The sequence below is a fragment of the Phoca vitulina genome, unplaced genomic scaffold (genome assembly GCF_004348235.1).
Source record: "Phoca vitulina isolate PV1807 unplaced genomic scaffold, GSC_HSeal_1.0 scaffold4, whole genome shotgun sequence".
In the NCBI taxonomy this organism is placed as follows: Eukaryota; Metazoa; Chordata; class Mammalia; order Carnivora; family Phocidae; genus Phoca; species Phoca vitulina.
Window position 1 is genome coordinate 38128943 of NW_022589707.1, and position 18547 is coordinate 38147489.

Consider the following 18547-nt stretch of genomic DNA (forward strand, 5'->3'; position numbering starts at 1 on the left):
GACTCTGCTTGGGTTACTCTTTGCCCCCACAGCCGGGGCCTGGGAAGGGCAGCTAGCTTTGGCCTGCCTGGATGTCCTCAAATGTGACCCCCCGGAAAACATCTCTATGGCTAGAAAGGGGCAGGGGGCTTACAACAACTTAAAATGATACTGCCCTGGAGTCAGCTTGTGCTCCAGTCCCCAGGGCTAGCTCTGCGAGCTTGGACTGGTGACTTGACCTCTCTGAGCCTCAGCTTCTTCACCTGTACATGGGAATACCTACCCCCCCCCCCCCATCTTGACAGCAGCATTAACTAAGAATGGTACATATACCCCATACTAGGTTTTCACTGATTTTATTTACTCATTAATGAATAAATTACTATTGCTACTGTTACTGTAGTCCTACTCAGCCTCTTCTAGTACTGGATAAATGAGGCTTAATGAGGGGAACTGAACGGGTCAAGGTCCTGTGGCCAGTCAGTAGTGGAGCCAAAGCCTAACTGAAAACAGTTACCCATTCCCAGGCAAAGTACTTAACCCCTGCCCACCCACAGCCCCCACTGCTGTCTGCCGCTGCTGCTCTCCGTTTCTGGTCACACCCCAGGCTTGAGCATCCCAAGAGCTCCCTCCATACCCCCATCCACAGTCCTGCAGCCAGGCTGTCCTCCCCCATCCCAATAAGTTACTGTCCAGCCTCCCGTGGGCCAAGCCTTGGGGGTGGCCGCCTTATTAAGGAAGCCTCAAGAAGGAGGGGGCAGGAGGAAGAGATGAGTCTTTCCTTGGGGATTCCAGTCCAACTGAGAAGAGGAATCCATAATGGAGACTTAGAAGAGGTATCTGAGGCCCCAGAAAGAGGCAAGGAGCTCCTAGGTCCATACAGTGACTTGGTGGTGTCTCTTCACTGCAAGGGAACACTAGCCCCTGCTGGTTCTCCACACTGTTGGTCTGCATGAATCTCATTCCTTTCAATCCAGGAAAACTTTCTGGAGGAAGAGAATGCCAGTCCTTCTCTGTCAATAAAGAATGGGACCTCTCTGGAGAGAAGAGGGCCAGGTGCTGTGCTAGAGTTAGACAAACAGACAGGACCTCCCTCTGGACCTGGCTAATCCCCTGCCTAGCTCCTTGCCCTAACCCCTGGGAGCCTGCTTCCTTCTGCTGTGAAGATCAAATGAGATGCTATGTATGAAGGTGCTCCGTAAACTGTGAAATGTCAGGAGAGGGAAGGAAAGGCTGTCTCAGAGTCAGGAGGGAAGCAGGACGTTCAGGATGCTGGGGGCCTGGGAGCGTGAGGAAGGGTGGAAATCAAGAGTCACCCACGGCAGACCAGCTCAACCTGGAAATGTCAATGGCCAAGGCCCCGGAAGAGGTCCCTTTGGCTCTGAGCTTCTTCATTCTGTTCCAGGTTTATTCCCTTTTTTATACCTAGTGCTCTAGGTCCCACTCAGGGTTCTGTATCCCCTGCTGTCTGTTCTGTGTCCCCACATGTATGCCTTGGTGTGGGCAGTGAGCACTTTGTTAATTGGTACTGGAGGGGGCAGCTCTCCAGTTCTCCCCAAAGTGCTGTATGGGCCAGCCAGCCTTGTAGGTGGACTCTAATCCCAGCCCTACCTAGGGACCATCAGCCTGGGTGAGGCATGGAGGTGACCATCAGAGCTCGGATCCAGGAGGGCTGTCCAGTCCCCTTCCCTGTGAATGAAGTGCCTGTGTCCAGAGGGACGAGAGGACTAGGCTGAGGACACACAGGCAACTCTCTCATCAGATTGGGGACCAGAGCCTGGGTCCCGGTGTTCAACTTAGCGGTGTTCTACCTGGTGGACTGCCTCCATCATGCTGGAGGCCCAGGCTGGGTTCTCACATCCTGGACTCTTCTCTGCTCTTCCAGGCAGAGGCTCTGGTCTCTCCAAACAAACGTGGTTCTCCTTGAGCAGCAGCTACACCAATTCTGTTTCCCCAGGTGGCACCTCCCCAAGGACAGAGCCAGAGTCTCCCCCTTCTTCCAAGCCAGTCAGCCCATTCTCACCCTACCTGCCTGGCTTTGGGAAGATTGGAGGCTGAGAGCCCACCCGTGGGAATGGTCTCCTCCCAAAGGACCCCTTGAGTTGCCTTCACTCTTCTAGGGAGGGAGGCTAGAGGCCTTCTCAACAGCCTTTTCCCTACCCTGAGGTGCTCACTGCCTCAGCTCCCTTCCACATGCCAGCCAGCCAGGCGGGCAGCGGCTGAAAAATACGGCTTTAAATTCAATTTTCTGAGACATGGCTGAGGGAGATGGATGCCAGGCTGCCCTACCCAGCATCCATCTCTCCTGAACAGCAGTGCCCTCCATGACTCCTGGCCCCCCAGCCCAGCCCAGCCCAGCCCTTCTGCTGCTCAGCCAAGGAGAGCAGCACATTGGAGGACAAGGAAGCATTTTCATTACAGGTAGCTGACATGTGCCGAATGCTCACCTTGCCTTGGGCCAGTGTTTCTCAACTCTCCTGGTGCTCCAGGGTCCCTGGGGAACTTTAAAAATATACCCATGCCCCGGCCTCACCACCCGAAATCACTAGATGGTTGGTCTGTGGTAAGGCCCGGGCAAAAGTATTTTCTTTAAAGCTCACTCTAACGTGCAGCTAAGGTTCAGAACCACCGTCACGGGCCCTCTGCTAAATGCTTTACATGCGATCGTCCCCAGGTGGCACGCTCATATGGCCGGCACTCGTTGTATGTGTACTGCGATACTGTCCCTCAGCCTGCTAGGCAGCCAGGAGCTATATAAATATTTTTGTTTTCTCTGTGCTCCAAGACATGAGAAGGATGGGAAGTAACTGCCTTACGTGCATTAACCCATTTAACTCATATCTGGGGAATGGAATGGGCCTTGAATGCCAGGCTTTGGAGCATGTGTTTCTTTCTGTGGAGTAGAAAATACTGATCCTGGGTCAGTCCTCACTCAGGCCATGGGGAGCCAGAAGCCTGTATTATACAGCTTGGGGGGAAAGCTTGATTCCGAAGGCCTTTTAACACCTTCTGCCTCTGTGCGGGACCCACACAGCCCCAGGGGCCCCAGGGAATGCCCGCTGGAAGGCCTGGAAGCACAGTAGGGCAGAGCAGCAGGAAGGCTCTGGAATGTTCAGCCCCACGCAAGTGTGGAAGCCATGCCCACTGCCCCATAAAGGTCCCCTCTCTCACAGATTCACAGGCTCTGGGGATGCTGCAGGCGTCAGGGCCTGGGCTCCCCGGAGACAGTAGCCATTCCCCGAGCAGACCCCGCAGGTCAGGTATGCTCTGATCCTCCGCCCTCGCATCTGAGGCCAGCATCCTCATCCAATGAACCAATGCCATCAGGCACCCTTTCAGTTACCCTGTGGACTCTGGTCCTCAGGATCCTAGAGATTCTCTGAAAAACCAAGGCAATGATCGTAAGGCTGCTTAGATCCATGGTTTTCAAACTAGGGCTTGCAGGAGCTGTGGAAATCCTGTCTCACCACAGGCCTGGAGCGCAGGAGGAAAGGAGACTCGTCTTCAGAGCTGAGGAGTCCCGAGCCCTCTCTGTCCTGCCCCCTACAACGCATGGCAGTGGATAAGGATGAGCAATGGGAGGACTGCCTAGAGTTGGGGTGGGGGGACCAGGGGACCAGGGATGTGGAGTCCTGAATTCTACGTGCAGATGTGACCAGTTAGCACCCCATTTCACAGACAGAGCAAATGAGTTTCAGGGAGCAGAAATGACTGGCTCAAAGTGACAAGGTTAGTTAGTGGCAGAGTTGGGCCACATACAAGGCCTCTGGACTTCCAGTCCCAGGCTCTCTCCCCTGAACCATGATAACTCTTAGAGAGGGAGCTGGAAAACATGCGTATGTTGGAAGGCCAGTGGCCAAAGAAGTAATCCCTTAAAGCTCAGAGTAAAGTGATACAGTCTCCTTCCCCCATGTTCACAAATACTCAAATGTAGCCTCATGCTCAGATATGCAGACTCCTGAATACATATCCCTGTGACACGTAAGTGTACTTTGCACACATACACATGTGCATTTCCATCCAATCTCTCTGCCCAGAGGGGCATTCACATAGGGTCCAAGCATGTGCACATGCACATACCAGGGCCCTAGCCACAGATATGTGGTATCAAAGTACATCTTCTCTAGCAAGATAGAGAGACATCCTTTCTCTCCTGCAGAATTGCATGCAGGTAGTGGGCCTCTCGGGGCAGGCATACCTTCTTCGCTCTCTCACCTTCCGGAGCCCCCTCTCCCAGGGAACTCAGCTGAATACCCTGCAGCAGGGGACCAGGTTGAAGGAGAGTGCACTATCCTCATCTCCAACTCCTCTCTATCCTCAGGGCTTTTTTTTCTTATCCATACCCCCATCCCCTCCTCCCTCTCTGGCACACTCTGGAGTTGGTGTGTAGTACTCTTCTGCTGCAGAAAGGACCCCTCCTGGGTATCCTACAAATGGGCCATATTGTGTGTGTTCAAGAGCCGTATGGTTCATGCCCTGCCCTCTGATTGCCAGGGGCTCGGTCACTGCCCTCAGTCTGGCTCCGGCTCCTACTGGGACAGACACCCACACCCCTCTGCCTGCTCTCCCCGCCCCCTTGTAGATCCCACAGTCCAAGCCAGGTCCCACTTGTTCTTGCTCCAGTTTCCTCGGAGCCTGGCTTGGCTGCCTTGAAAATAACAGTACACCCAGCCCGCCACAAGTCCTGGCTTTAACGCAGGGCTTCGGCAAGCACGGAGGTATGGAAATTACAGATAATTCGTGTGGGAGGCAGCAGCAAGCATGAGGCTTGGATACAGCCATTCCCAGAAAAGCAGCTCAGGATAATAGGGGCCTGTGACAGGCTGAGCCCTTACTCGGTGCCGTGCGAGTGATGCTGATAATTATATTAAAAGTAGGGCAAATAGAACATTCTTTGACGACCAACTTTGGAAGCAGGTTGGCAGCTGATGAAACAACCCTTTGCCATAGCAGAGGGGAGCATTGTCTGCAAGGACCTCGCTGGGGTACTGGGGGCCCTAGGCCCTGAGCAGGGGCAGGAAAGCTGGTGGCAGCCGGCAGGATGGGGTTGACCCAAGGCTTCGCATACATTCAAGCGCAGGGTTTGTATATCAGGCTTCTATTGCTGTGTAACAAGTTACCACAAACTTAGGGGCTTCAAACTAATCACATTCATTATCTCAGTTTCCTTGGGGGACAAGAGCGCAGGCAGGATGTCCTGCTTAGGGTACCGCAAGACTGCAGTCAAAGTGTCAGCCAGGCCTGGGTCTCGTCTGAGGCTGGGGGTCTTCTCCCAAGGTTGTAGGCAGTCTGTTCCTCATGGTTGTGGGGCTAGGGCCCTCAGCTTCTAGAAGGTTCCCACCATCCCTGCCACGTAGCCCTCTCTACAACATGGCAGTTTGCTTCTTCCAGGCTAACGGGAGAGAGACTCTGCCTCTCTGTCTTTGACTTCTAGACCCTCTTGGAAAAGGCTCACCTGATTAGCTCAGGCCCTCTCACGGTAATCTCTCTTTTGGCAAATTTTACAGTCAACTTATTAGGAACTTTAACAACATCAGCAAAGTCCCTTCCCCTTTGCCAAATAACTAGCCTAACCAGAAAAGTAAAATTCCACTCTATCTATAGGTCCTGCTCACATTTGAGAGGAGGGGCTTGTATGGGCTTGTACACCAGGAGCAGAGATCTTGGGGACCTCACAACTCTGTCTACCACAATTCCCATCACCTAGAGCCTGGAGTGTGAGGAATGGGGTAGGGACAAGCCATTGACCAAAGCTCCCTGAGCTCGGAGTCTGTGTCAGTCCTGTTCCATCTCCAGCGCTTGGCATGAAGTCAGCACTCAGGAAATATTTTTTTAGTTGGATAAGCAAGTCATCAACTCCTAACTCCATTGTACAGGTGTGGAAACCAAGGCCCAGAGAAAACAAAGAACTCTTCCAAGTCATCCAGGGCGACAGATGACGAAGGTGAACCAACGATGAGCACTACCACTTGCTGAGCATCTCCTATATGCCAGGCATCATGTCACTTATTTCATTAGCTCTTTGAATCATCCTAAAGCTGTATGATTAGGGATTATGATTACCCCAGGATTACAGATGAAAAGAACAAGCCTCAGGGAAGCAAAGTAACTTGTCCAAAGATGCTCTTAGCACGATCATAAAGCCAGAACTCAAGCTCACTTCGCTTGATCCCACTGTCCCTGATGCCCCCCTCCTTTCTATGCTGCCTTGCCTGTGTCTGAAGGTAGACAGACTGAGAACAGCATCTGGAGGCCAGGTGTGCGGGAATGGTCAAGGATACTTGGCCACCTTCCCCCACTCCCTGCTTCTCACCATCACTCCCCCTCTCCCCTTCCTTCTCGGGGCAGGGGGTGGGGGGCGGTTAGTCCTCACGGTGTCACTCGGTTTCACTCTGGGCCACCCAGGGCCTGACAAGGTGGTGGGGAAGGGTTTCTAATTACGCATAATTCGCCAAGCTGATTAGCCCTGTCATGAAGGGATTGTCTCTTTTAGTTCTTTCTTTTGTGTTCTGAGGACACTTCTCTGGAAAGTAAGGGACTCAGCTGCATGACAAGGGAAGAAAGGACACAAGCGCATCTGACCAGGGTGAGCAAAGGGGCCTTTTCTGGCCACAAAGACAAGCACCTCTCTGAGCCTGGCCCCTCCCACCAGATCCCCATGAGAAGCCTTTTTCGAGCCCCGGAGCACAGAGAACACAGGTCCTCCATGTTGCAAGAAGAGACCTGGCTTACTCCCCAGACAGGCACCTGCATCGCCCCCTCACCTTCTGGTAAGTTTCTGGTCAAATGTCCCCGCCCTCCCTGTGTCACAGCACCCTCTTTCCATCACCCTCCACCCTCTCACCCTGCATTACCACACAGTGGATAAACAGATTTTGGAGCCAGACTGCTGGGTTCAAATCCCAGCTCTGCCACTTGGACAAACTATGTAACCTTCTGTGCCTCGATTCTCTCATCTCTAAAGTGGGACTAAACAATAGCATCTACTTTTTCACAGTATTATAAAATTTAAATAAGCTATGTAAAGCATTAGAACAGTGTCTAGCACAGGGTAGGTACAATAAAGTATTAATTATTCCCTTGTTTGCTCTCTTCTTTTGTAGCACTTAGCGCTGACATTTGCATATCATTTGTCCATTTGTTCAATAAATGTCTCCCCTAAGAGAGTGAAAGCTGCTCGAGGGCAGGGTCTCCCTTTGCTCATTGCTCTGTTTCAGCACCTAGAGGGCTTGGACAGTGTCGAATCCCCGAGTGAGTCCCCCCACCCCTTCCCAGGGGGCAGTTTCATTGTTCTCTGTGCTCTTGCAAGTTCCTACTTAAAAAGAATAAAAAATGCAGTTCCCAGGCCCTCATCATCTTCTAACCTCTGTCACCCTGGCTTATGAGTCCAGTCTAGAGCCGCAGACCCCTCTGTAATACAAAAGCCAAATTCTAGAATACAATTGAATGGTCTGAGACCCATGTCATAAAATTTTGGAATTCTAGAATTCGTGGATTCCTAGAATGGACTCTAGGATTTGGAGAATTCCAGAACGGAGCTCTGGAATCTGAGAATGTCATCTGAGAATTGCAGATAGGACCTAGGAATCTTGGAAAGGAGGCCCAGACTTTCAGAAGAGACTCTTGGAATCGGGTCATTGGGAGCATCTGGTGAGACCCGCTGGCTCTGCTTCGCTGGCTTCCTTGCAGCAATGGAAACACAAGTGGTGCCGGTGCTCAGAGCGGAGGGGCAGGGCTGGGGGCCAGGACGGTGGTGGGAAAGGGCTCCCCTGCGAGGGTTGCTAGGCACTGGCCCTGGCTGAGACAATGAGGCTGACAGGGTAGGTAGAGCCGAGGGCTGCATCCTAATCAGGATGCAGGGGGAGGGTGGGAGGGAGAGGTTTGGGGCACAGTACAGGGGGGCGGGCACGGCCAGCCCTAATCCCATTACAACTGGCCATCCAGCTGCCAGGGCTGGCTAGGCACCAGGCCTGGCTCTGCCCTCTCCACCAATTACAGGCTCAGGCTGCAGAGGGCTTTGGATTCAGAATGGTCTCCATCTTATCCTGAAGCTCATACCCCAGAGCAGGAGTGTGGCTGCATCTTGAGCCCCAGGGGACTAAGAGCTAAAAGGGGGATGTTGGCAAGGGGACTAGAGGGTGAAGGAATCCCTCAAGGAAACGGATTGACCCAGAATAAAACGGTGGTGCTTTGACACCTGATACTACTTCTACCCTGAGAACTGGTTCAGCCCCAGCCAGTGCTTTGACCCATCTGGACACTGAACCCTGACATTCTCTCAAATTATTCTCTAATCCCAGTCTCAGAGGAAGCCCCTGCCCTGGCCACAGCCTGACTTGTAACCCCTTGCCCTAATCTAAGACCAATCCCTGATTCCAGCTATGGATTCCTTCTTCATGAGCACACAGATCTCTGAAAATAGGCTTCACCTCAAAGAACCCAGAAGACGAGTAGGATTCTTTAAAACAGTAAAATCGAGCCCCCTAAGATACGTTGGCTTTTAGAAACACAACTACAAAGACCTGAGCTGAACTCCTGCTGAGTTCAGAGCAAGCTGACTTTCACCCTCGCTGTGTGGAAGGGTCTTCCGTCCGGACGTAGCTCTGCTCCACCCCGGGCTCTTTCCAACATAAGAAAGAGAATCTGGAAGGTTGACAGACCAGGGTTTAACCTGACCAAGAGGGTGGAGGCGGAGACGCTGACCGTGGCGAGAGGGTTGGGTGGAGTAACTGAGGGGGTGATCCTGCTGGTGGTGGAGGTGAAGTGGCCATGGGGATGCTGACTTTGACGATGGCAATCTAGGCGAATGTCTGTAAGCCCGGCAGTGGCCACCTACCCATACGGGTCTCCCAGCTTCCCTTCCTCAGCTACACTCTCTCCTCCTTTCTGCCACCTCCTGTCTTGGCCTCAGCGTGGCTGGTTTTAGCGTCTTGCAAGAGGTCATTGTTTTTCCTTAACAAGCCTGGCGCTTTTCAAGGAGGAACTCTATACCAATTCAACTAAGGAATAAATTTGAGTCTTTGTGTGCTCCCTGCTCTTCTTCCAAGGTGGGGGGACAATTGTCTTCTTCCATCAGTAGGCTGCACAGCAGAACTGGAAGCTTCCCCCGTAAGCACTGAACACGTCACACACACACACATACACACACCCACTCACTCCCAGGAAGATCAAGGGAGTCCTGCCTGGAAGAGATGGATGGGCCCCCAGACCCCTCAGCTGCAGTCATGTGGACAGAGGAGGGAGAGAGCATAGGCCACAGGGCGGGTGCTCTGCCAGCTACATGGCAAGGGAGCCGTGAGATCGGGGTATGAGGGCCGCAGGGAAAGACCCTCGACCCCCCTCGACAACTTGCCTTGTTCAGCGCCTCGCTCAAAGCTCCCCACTGGGACTCATTCTCTTTTGGTGACCAGTGGGAATGTGCGGTGCAGGGCACTGTTGTCTGGCAGGGAGAGGCCTGCCTGCTAATCTGGGTCACAGCACTGCTTCTCACAGATGCTTCTGCCACCTAACCCCGCATTCATTTCTCAAGGAGGGTAGTCTCAGGGGCCTTTTGGTTAGGATACTTCTTCATTGCCAGGCTGTTTTTGGCAGTGCAAATCCTTTGGCATCCTCAGTCCAGTTCTAAATGCTAGTGGCATTGCCCAGTCATTGTGACATTAAAAACATTCCTATGCAGGGAGCACCGGGGTGGCTCAGTCGGTTAAGTGTCTGCCTTCAGCTCAGGTCATGATCCCAGGGTCCTGGGATCGAGCCCCGCATTGGGCTCCCTGCTCAGCGGGGAGTCTGCTTCTCCCTCTCCCTCTGCCTTTCCTTTCTGCTCATGCTCACTCTCTCTCTCTCTCTCTCTCTCTCGCAAATAAATAAGATCTTAAAAAAAAAATTCCTATGCATTTCCAGCTGCCCACTCTCTACCCCCTTGAGAACCATTTGGGGAGATTGTCTATGCAGGGCTCACAAGGGGAACGGACTCAAAACTGTTTTGCCAACATCAGCCCACCACCCACCTCCAGGCAGGAAGTTTGAACGAAAACCACTGAGGATATATGTGGGGGGTGAATGCATGCTGATAAGCATCATAGTCACCAGAAACCCCTCTGTGGACCCTATCTATTCAATGGGAGTGACAATAGCGATCGCCACTATTACAAGGAGATCGTCCTACACCTCTAAGCTTGCTTAAGCAAAGGGGTCTTTCTTCTTTTTGCCACTCAGTCGCTGCGGTCTTATTTCTAATTTTGGGTTGCCTCAGTTTTCCCAGATGCCAAATGTGAAGAATAATGAACAGCATGTTATTATGCCATAAGGATGTCATGGAGATTAAATGTGCTTAAAGAGCTGGCGCCTAGGATGGTGTCTGATGTGAGTGAGTCCTCTGCAAGCAGTAGCTAGTACTACTTCTACTTCCCTGCCCCTCCCACTGCTGTCATGACTGATCCCCAGGGGCCTGGCATTCTCATAGACGCTCCATCTGTGTTTGCTGAGCTAGACTGCTTGTGGGTGCAGAGCGCGCTGGGAGGTGTGTGCTGCCGCCAGGCAGGCGGGTGCAGGCTGCAGCCTTCCCGGGCTCACGGTGCGTGCTACTCAGAACCTCAGCCTCCCTGCCAGGCTAGAGGGCTCTGAGCAAGCCGTTCCGACAACAAGACTCAGTAGGGAGTTCTCCTGGTCCTTCCCCTCTAACGTTGAACACATTGTCAGGATGCCCTCCCACCCCTCGCCCCAAATGGCTGCCTTTCTGGTGGGCTTGACTTATGATAACCTTGGATCAGGTGGAGAATCCCACGTCAATTGACTCAAGTAATTCATCTCCCCAGAGGCCATATCCATATGTCCAACAGCCTACTTGACATCTCAGCGCAGTATTTCCAACACTAAATGCAAGACCCTGCCCCAGTCTGCACCCCTCCTGGTGCCCTATCTCCACAGATGGCACCACATTCATCTCCTTGATCAGCCAAAAACCTGGGAATCACCCTTCATACTTCTAAAATCCTCAGGGTTCACCGGGGCAACCACCAGTTAGTAAGGGATGTCCTGTGGGCCAGGCACCATGCCAGGTCCCGGGGGTGCAATAGTCCTGCCCTCCTGGAGCCTACAGTCAGATGGGTACACACAACCTAAGCAATGATCACACAAATATTATAATACAACCTGTGATGCTGAACCAAAAGAATAGGGTACCATAAGCCTGGGGACCAGGTGCCCCAAATCTCGTTCAAAGGGTGAGGGGAGTTTTCCAGAGCAACTGTCAGTTTATCTTAGATCTGAGGGACAAGTACAGGGGAGCAGAAGGGGGTTGGAAGGTGCGAAGGGGAGAATGCTGCAGCAGTGAAAGCAGTAAGTGCAAAGGCTGTGATTAGAGATGGAGCTGCCTATGCTCAACCCACGGGGCTCGGGCCAGTGTGGCTAGAGGACAGACAGCACAGGAGAGAGGCTTGATTTGAGGCCAGAAGGCACATCACATCATGAGGGTCTTGGGGGTTGATCAAGGGCCAATAAAGTCTGTAGGGCTTTATCCTAAGAGCAGTGGGAAGTTGCTGAACAGATGATCAGGTCTTCTTTGCATTGAAATGATATCACCTAGGATGCAAAGGAAAAACCAGGCTGGAGGGTGTGGGGAGACCAGTGAGGAGGCTGTCACAGTAGATGAGGAAGGAGATTATGGTTTGGACTAAGGGAATGGTGGGAGAGGTAGAGAGAAGTGGGGGGACTGGAGGCCATCTGAGGAGATGAACTCAGTAGGACATTTCCCCGATTCTCTTGCAGCCGAGTGTGAGCCTGTGACTAAATCCTGCTCAATGGGATGTGAGTAGAAGGGATGTGAACAACATCCAGTTTGTGCCCCCATGGGAGAGGCATGACCTCCCCTCCCCTTTGCCCCTTCCCACTGGCTGGAACGGGGACTAGATGGTCAGAACGAGAGCACCATGTTGGACGAGGAGAAGAAGGCTGCTTACAAAGGAGAGCAAATACACCCGACAGTGGAGGAGCCCGGGCCCCCAGTGGTTATGGAGCTGCCACACCAGCCTGAACTGGGCACTCAAGCTTTTATGCGAGAAAGAGGGAAACTTCCATTCTGTGTGGATACCGCTATTTTGGGTCTCTCTGTCCTAGGTGCTGAAGCAGATCTCCACGGAGCGGCAATTAGACACTAAGCACACAGATGGACAAGGGAGGCAGGGCTGCCCTCAAGTCTCTGACTTGTGCTGCTGGATGGAGCTGGTCAAGCTCCCCAAGACAGGGAGCCCCAAGGGAGAAACAGGCTTCACAGTGGAGAGAGACGGGGTGTACAGTTGACAAACTCAACTCAACTCGGGCAAGCTGAGCGGGAGGCATCCTAAGAGGAGACAAGAAGAGGCGTGAAGGGAGCAGGTGGGGAGCTTCGAGGACAGGTGCTAGCTGGAAGAAAGTGTGACCAGGGGGGACTCGGTGGTTCCCAATCCTAACTGCACAAGAGGGGGCAACCAATTCGGATAGCCTGGCCCATCCCCGACATTCTGATTTAGTAGGTCTGGGACAGGGCCGGCACCCACATTGGTTAAAAGCTCCCCCAGTAATCCTCGCGGTGCTGGGGGTGGGGTGGACGAAGCATTGGCGTGACCCTAACTGAAACCACAGGAACAGATGGGACCCCTCAGGAAGGGGTGCAGATGGGAAGGGAGAATCAACCTGCAGGCCCTCCCGTGCCTCCTGGGCCGGTGGAGAGAGGAGAGAGCCGATGACCCAGCGCAGCCGCCCAGCTCCCCGCACCACAGCCCTCACATGGAACGCAGTAAGGAGAGTCAAATAGGAAACACCATGATGGTCCTCTCAGGAGTGCCAGGGCTTTGGAGCAACAAAACTGGTTCTTTCCCCCCTTCTCTCCCTCCCTCCCTCCCTTCTTCCTGGGGCTCCCTGCAGGTCACTCAGTCACTTAGGAAGCTGCGCTGGCCAGAGCCTACTACTGAGGAAGGAGCCCCCCTGCCCAGGACAACTTCAGCCACCGTCACTGCAGCCAGGGGCCCTCTCGGCAACTGCCAGCCAGCCTGCACTGGGATCGTGTGTGCACACAGGAGGGAACGCTCGGGACAGCGGCCACTTCCTCTCTTTCTAGCCATTTTGTTTCTCTGGGCCTCAAATTGCTCATGTGTAAAACAGGATAGCTATCCTTTACTCAACGCTACCAACGCACTAAGATTTTGGTGAGTATGTAGGCGGTCTTTAATGAAACTGTAAGAATTTACGAAGCACCTTTTATCTGCCCAATTTCTCTCGTTCGGGTCAGGTGCAAGGAAGAGCCAGGGAGGGAGGCAGAGAGAAAAGGGACCCATAACTCCCTTACAGAAGAACATGCCTGACATAAGTGAAAGCCCAGAAGGAGAAAAGCCCATAGCATTTGGGTCAGGAGGAGCCCACAGTTTATGAGGGCAGAGGTCAGTGGGAATGGGAGGGTACAGGAAGGCTCTCCAGAGGCGGGCCCTAGTCCCAACATTTCCTCAAGAACAATCATTTTCTTCCCTCCGCTGGGTCCACACAGCACAGGACTAATGTCTGTTCTGGGAGGTCAAAGTGGAAGGTGCAAGGGTCAGCCAGATCCGGCTTGAATGTCCACACTGCCACACTCCGATTATGTGACCCTGGGTGAGTGATGAAGCACTTATCCTTTCTAAGCCCGTGTCTTCATTACTTAGCATAAAACCTAGAACATAGCAGTAGTTAATAATAAATATTAGCTACATTTGCTGTTAACAGGATTTTACCAAATTCAGGTGGTTGTGAGCTAATGCGGAAAATGCCTGACCTGGAGGATGTCAGTGTGTCCTGCTTCCTTTCTTCCTTCAAGTTTAATCCAGTAAAGCTTCAGTGTGTTACAAGTGTAGAGGGTGCGGACTGCCAATGCTTTGTAAGGGTGAGGTCTCTGTCTGTGTTACGGGCTAGCAGGGGAAAGGGCTTCGAGAACCAGCACCTATCGTGACCATCTACAAAGTAGGAAGTCAGTTTCTCTGCCTGAGTAGATGTGAAAGGTCGGACACAGGGCCAGGGAATAATATCCACAGCTTGCGGGTGGGGGAAGAGCCCCAGGGGCAAGAGGTCAGTGGCAATGGGGTGGGGTGGGGTAGGGGGGCAAAGGAAGGCCTACCAGAAAATGTTTCTTGGATGGGTGGATAGATAATGGATGGAATCCTAGAGCCCCTGGCTGGGACTAGAAGACATGACAGACTTGGATAATCTGATGCTGAGCCCCTACCCTGAGGCTAATAGATCCTCCTGCCCCCATCTGGGACTGCTGTTGCTGCCCGGAGCCAGGATGGTCCAGTCTGCCGTGTGGGAGTTGCCCTTCCAGTGCCAGGCATGTGGCCACCTCCCAGAGCCCTGAGTTGGAGGGTTTTCCCAGGGCTGGCTGCAACCTCAGTCCACAGTCCCCCCACTGGGACATGTTGGCAGGGCCCGAGTACTTGAAGGAATCCTCCATGTATCCTACCCCAAAGCCCTGCTCTTCCCAACTTCTCCTTGCATTCCTCCTCTTTCTGCTCCCTCAAATGATAAAGTAGGGTCCCAGACTGAGGCCATGTCTTCCTGCACCCTGCCACCTCCCTCCAGGACACTCCCTGCCTTTCTTCCCCCAGCACCTAGCCTGCCTTCTCAGTGGCCCAGGGGTGCAGAACCCAGCCATGGTGTTGAAGTGCCCTTGGTGGAATCCTGGGGTTCTCAGAGGAGAAGCAGCCCACCAGAGTGCAGCATTCCAGAGGCCCTCGGTGGCAAGATGGCTTCCAAAGATCCCAACCAGTGAGCTTGCTCACGGGCTGCAGGCTGAGCCTGGTCTCAGTGGTGGCCAAGGGAGGTAAGGGGGCATAGCTGCCTGGTGGATTTGGGGCTCTGGGCACTAAGAGTTGAGGCTTTGGAAAGTTCTGGCACATGGATAGAGCTCTACTAACATTTGTGGCATAAATTATACCCAGAAGGGAGTTTAAACACCATCAGTCCAACCCCCCTCATTTTGAGACTGAGCCATGCAGCCATGGAGAGTAGACCATGGTCCCCCCCATCCCTGAATTAGTCTGTTCTCTTCCCACATTACATGCAGGGTCACAAAGCTCAGCTGGTCTTGCCAACTTCTCCTCTGGCAGGACGCGAGCTTCTCAGTTGGCCGTTAACAAATCCACTCTAAGTGTCAGCTTCTGACAGGGCCCTGAAGCCTCCCTCCTGCCAAGGACACCCCGGTGACCGAGTGGCCGGCCTCACAGCCCCAGTGGTATGAACTGTGGTCAGCAGAATCTCAGACAGAGACCCTCCTGGTTAACATCAAACACCCCCCGCCCCCGGCTCCCCTGACCAGCCCCTGTGAGTGTGAGCAACCCCACAATATCCCAGCCGCTTGGGAGAAACTAACACAATCGGATTGCAGAAATCCATGAAAAAGAATGGATTTTCTTACTGCGCTCTGAGGCTTTAATTTCCTGTGTTTGCCCCCAAAGGGCTTTTTCATCGACAAAGCACTTGGTTCTGTGGGCAGTGCGGTTGAAGAGAAGCTGCCGATGGAGAGATTAGCGATGGGGGACACGCAGGGGCTGGTGCTCTGGGACGACAGCTCTGAGGAAGTGGTAGGAGAGCCAAGACCAGGCCTGGGCGAGGGGCGGGGGTGCCCCGGACGGCCAAGAGTGAACAGGCTGAGAACAGAAGCCAGGTTGGGCTGTAGTCAGGAGCCAGGTGGCAGAGAGCAAGTTGCCAAACCAGAAACAAATGCTCTTGAGATCAGATTCCTGGAGACAGAGATCTTTCTAATCAGCTGAGAGAAACAGTGGAAGTTAGGGATGGGGGCCAGCTGGAAGCTGCTAGGGCGAGGCAGGACCCAAGAAGCTCAGATCAGAGTTCCGCAGTGTGTCCTGAACTCCAAACTGCCCAAGCCCTGAGCTGAATTTGTAGGCTGTTGCAAGGAGAAACTTCTCCTCTAGGCGAAGGAAGAAGGAATAGCCTGGGGAAGATGGGGGGAGGGGTGGGCAGGGAGTAGCATTTTCTGTCTTCAGCCATAAGAAGGATGTATATGAGGGGGTCTGCTCCGCTTAGCTACAAAGAACTGTAGGCTCACTTTGAGGCACTCAGGATTACAGTCAGACATGAGGAAGGACTTCCTGACTATCAAATGAAATAAGCCACCCACATCCCTGGGCCTTCCTTTCACCTTAGCTGGGGCCTCTTGACAAGGCCCTTCCCCCATCTTTTGAGAACCAGAGATGCTTAATTCTAGGAACTCAGCATGCATCTGGGCAGCCTGCAGGGCTCCAGCCCAGACGTCCTTCCTTGGGCCCATGAGTTCTGCTATCTTGCTCCAACCAGCCAGAGGCTCACAAGACATTTTCTCCTGCCTTGTTTTCCTTTTGCTCCATTGCGCCACCGGCCTCTCTCTCAGCCACCCATTCAGCTTCCTTCTCCGTGGCTCACCCTCTAAATGTCAGTGTGCTCCAGGACTCCATCCTGAGCAACCTTCTCTTCCACATCTGTATTCTCTCTGGGTGGTAAAATCACCCCCGTGTCCTTAAATTTGACCTGCTACTGACCCCCAAGTGTCTATCTCCACCCCAAAGGCCTCCCTGCAAACCCCACTACCTTCTTGACGCCTCTGGTTGGATGTCCACAGTCATCTTGAACTTGGCAGGACCAGCACGGAACAGGGCTTCCTCATCTGGCTTCCTCATCTCCATGAATGGCATCACCCCCCACCTGCTGTCCAAAGCAAAGCCTGGGGAGCATTCCTGATTCCTTCCCTTACCACTTCCCTGAGCCCACCCACCAGTGAGTCCCATGGAGCCTGTGGGGGTCTGGAATCATCCCACTTCTGTCCAACTCCATTCTTCCCACCATAACCCAGCCATCATCTTCATGGGGCCTAGTCAAGCCCCCAGGTTCTGGAGCCAGCTCTACCCTTACTCCCTGTGTGGCCTTGGGCAAGTTACTTAACCTCTCTGGGCCACAACTTCCTCACATTAAAGGGGAGATAACAATATCTCCCTCATAAAGTTGTTGTGGAAATTAAGTCAAGGGATGTGTGTAGAAGAAGAACAGTACTCGGCACATAGGAAGGCATGTGATCAACATTATCGCTGCCCACCTCAGCCCCATCCAATAGAAACATAATGTGAGCTACAAATGAAGACCTTCTGTGTGACTTAAATTTTCCTAGTAGCCACATTTTTTAAAAAAATGAAAAGAAGCAAGTGGAGTTCATTTTAATGAAACATTGTATCTCACCCAACATATCACAACTATTAACAATCTTAACATGCAGTCAATATAAAATATGCATATTTTATGTCATTTGTATTATCCCGAGTCTGGAATGCAGTGTGCGGTTTAGGCTCACAGCACATCTCAACGGGAACTAGTCACATTTGAAAGTCCAGAAGCCCCCTGAGGCCAGGGACCACCGCATTGGCCAGCGCAGGTCTAAGCAGTCTCGATGCTTCCATTCTTCCTCTGCAGTGGAATTTCTTAACCTCTGCACCACTGACATTTTGGGCAAGTGCTGGAAACAGAATTTGAACCCGGAGTATATATAGAAAGAGCTAGATGTGAGTACAGTGTGACCCTGGGTTATTCGAAAAAAACAGCAGTCCTGGGGAGCACCAACACTAAAACTAGGGTTTCACAACCCCACCCACCACAGACATTTTGGACCAGATAATTCTTTGTTGTGGGGCTGTCCTGCCGACAGTAAGACGTTCAGCAGCATCCCTGGCCTCTCCCCACTGGGTTCCAGTAGCACCCACCTCTACCCCCGGTCAGAATTGTCAAATATCCTGGGGTGGGGTGGTCACTGCCATTGAGAATCACTCTTCTTGAGTGTCCTCTGTTTAGACTCCTCCCCTGGCTTCTCACTGTACTGAGGACAAAGTCCAAACTCCTCACCGTGGTTGGCAGAGTCCCCAGATCTGGCCTCTGTCCGCTAAATGCTTCTCCTCCTCGGCGCTTACCACGCTCCCGTCTTCCCAGCCTCCTTGCACTTTCTGAACAGGCCAAATTCCTTCCCTCCGTGGGGTGTTGGCCCAGCTGTTCCCCCTACTTGCCATGCTTTTCCCCTTGACCTTCACTCTGCTGATTCCTTCTCGCTCAGGTCTCAGCTGAAGGCTCAGTGGGGCCTATCAGACTCATCCACCCATCCCCGATCTATCATGGCCCTTCGTTCACTATCCCTCTTCATCACGTAAGCTCTCTGCATGCCCCCTGATTTTTTTTTAGGTTACTCATGACTGTCTCTCCCCTGCAAAATGTAAGCTCCAGGACCATAGAGACCTTGTCTATCTTGAGGATCACTGTGGTCCCAACATCCAGAACAGTAGAAGGCAACGAGTAGGTGTTCTCAATTAGTACTTGTTGAAGGCATCCATGCCCTTTCTGCCCTGGCATTCCCGCCTCAGCTCAGAGGCACCAAAGCCTCCCTCACCCACTGTGCCAGCAATCTCCCTTGATTCTCCAGTGTGTCAGTCAGAGTTGCTGCCTCTCCAGTTTCTGCTTGGCAGACCTCGATGGACGGCAAGTCAGGTCAGGATGGCAAGCAAGACTGCCCCGTGCAATGGCAGTCTGCAGAGGTGGTAAG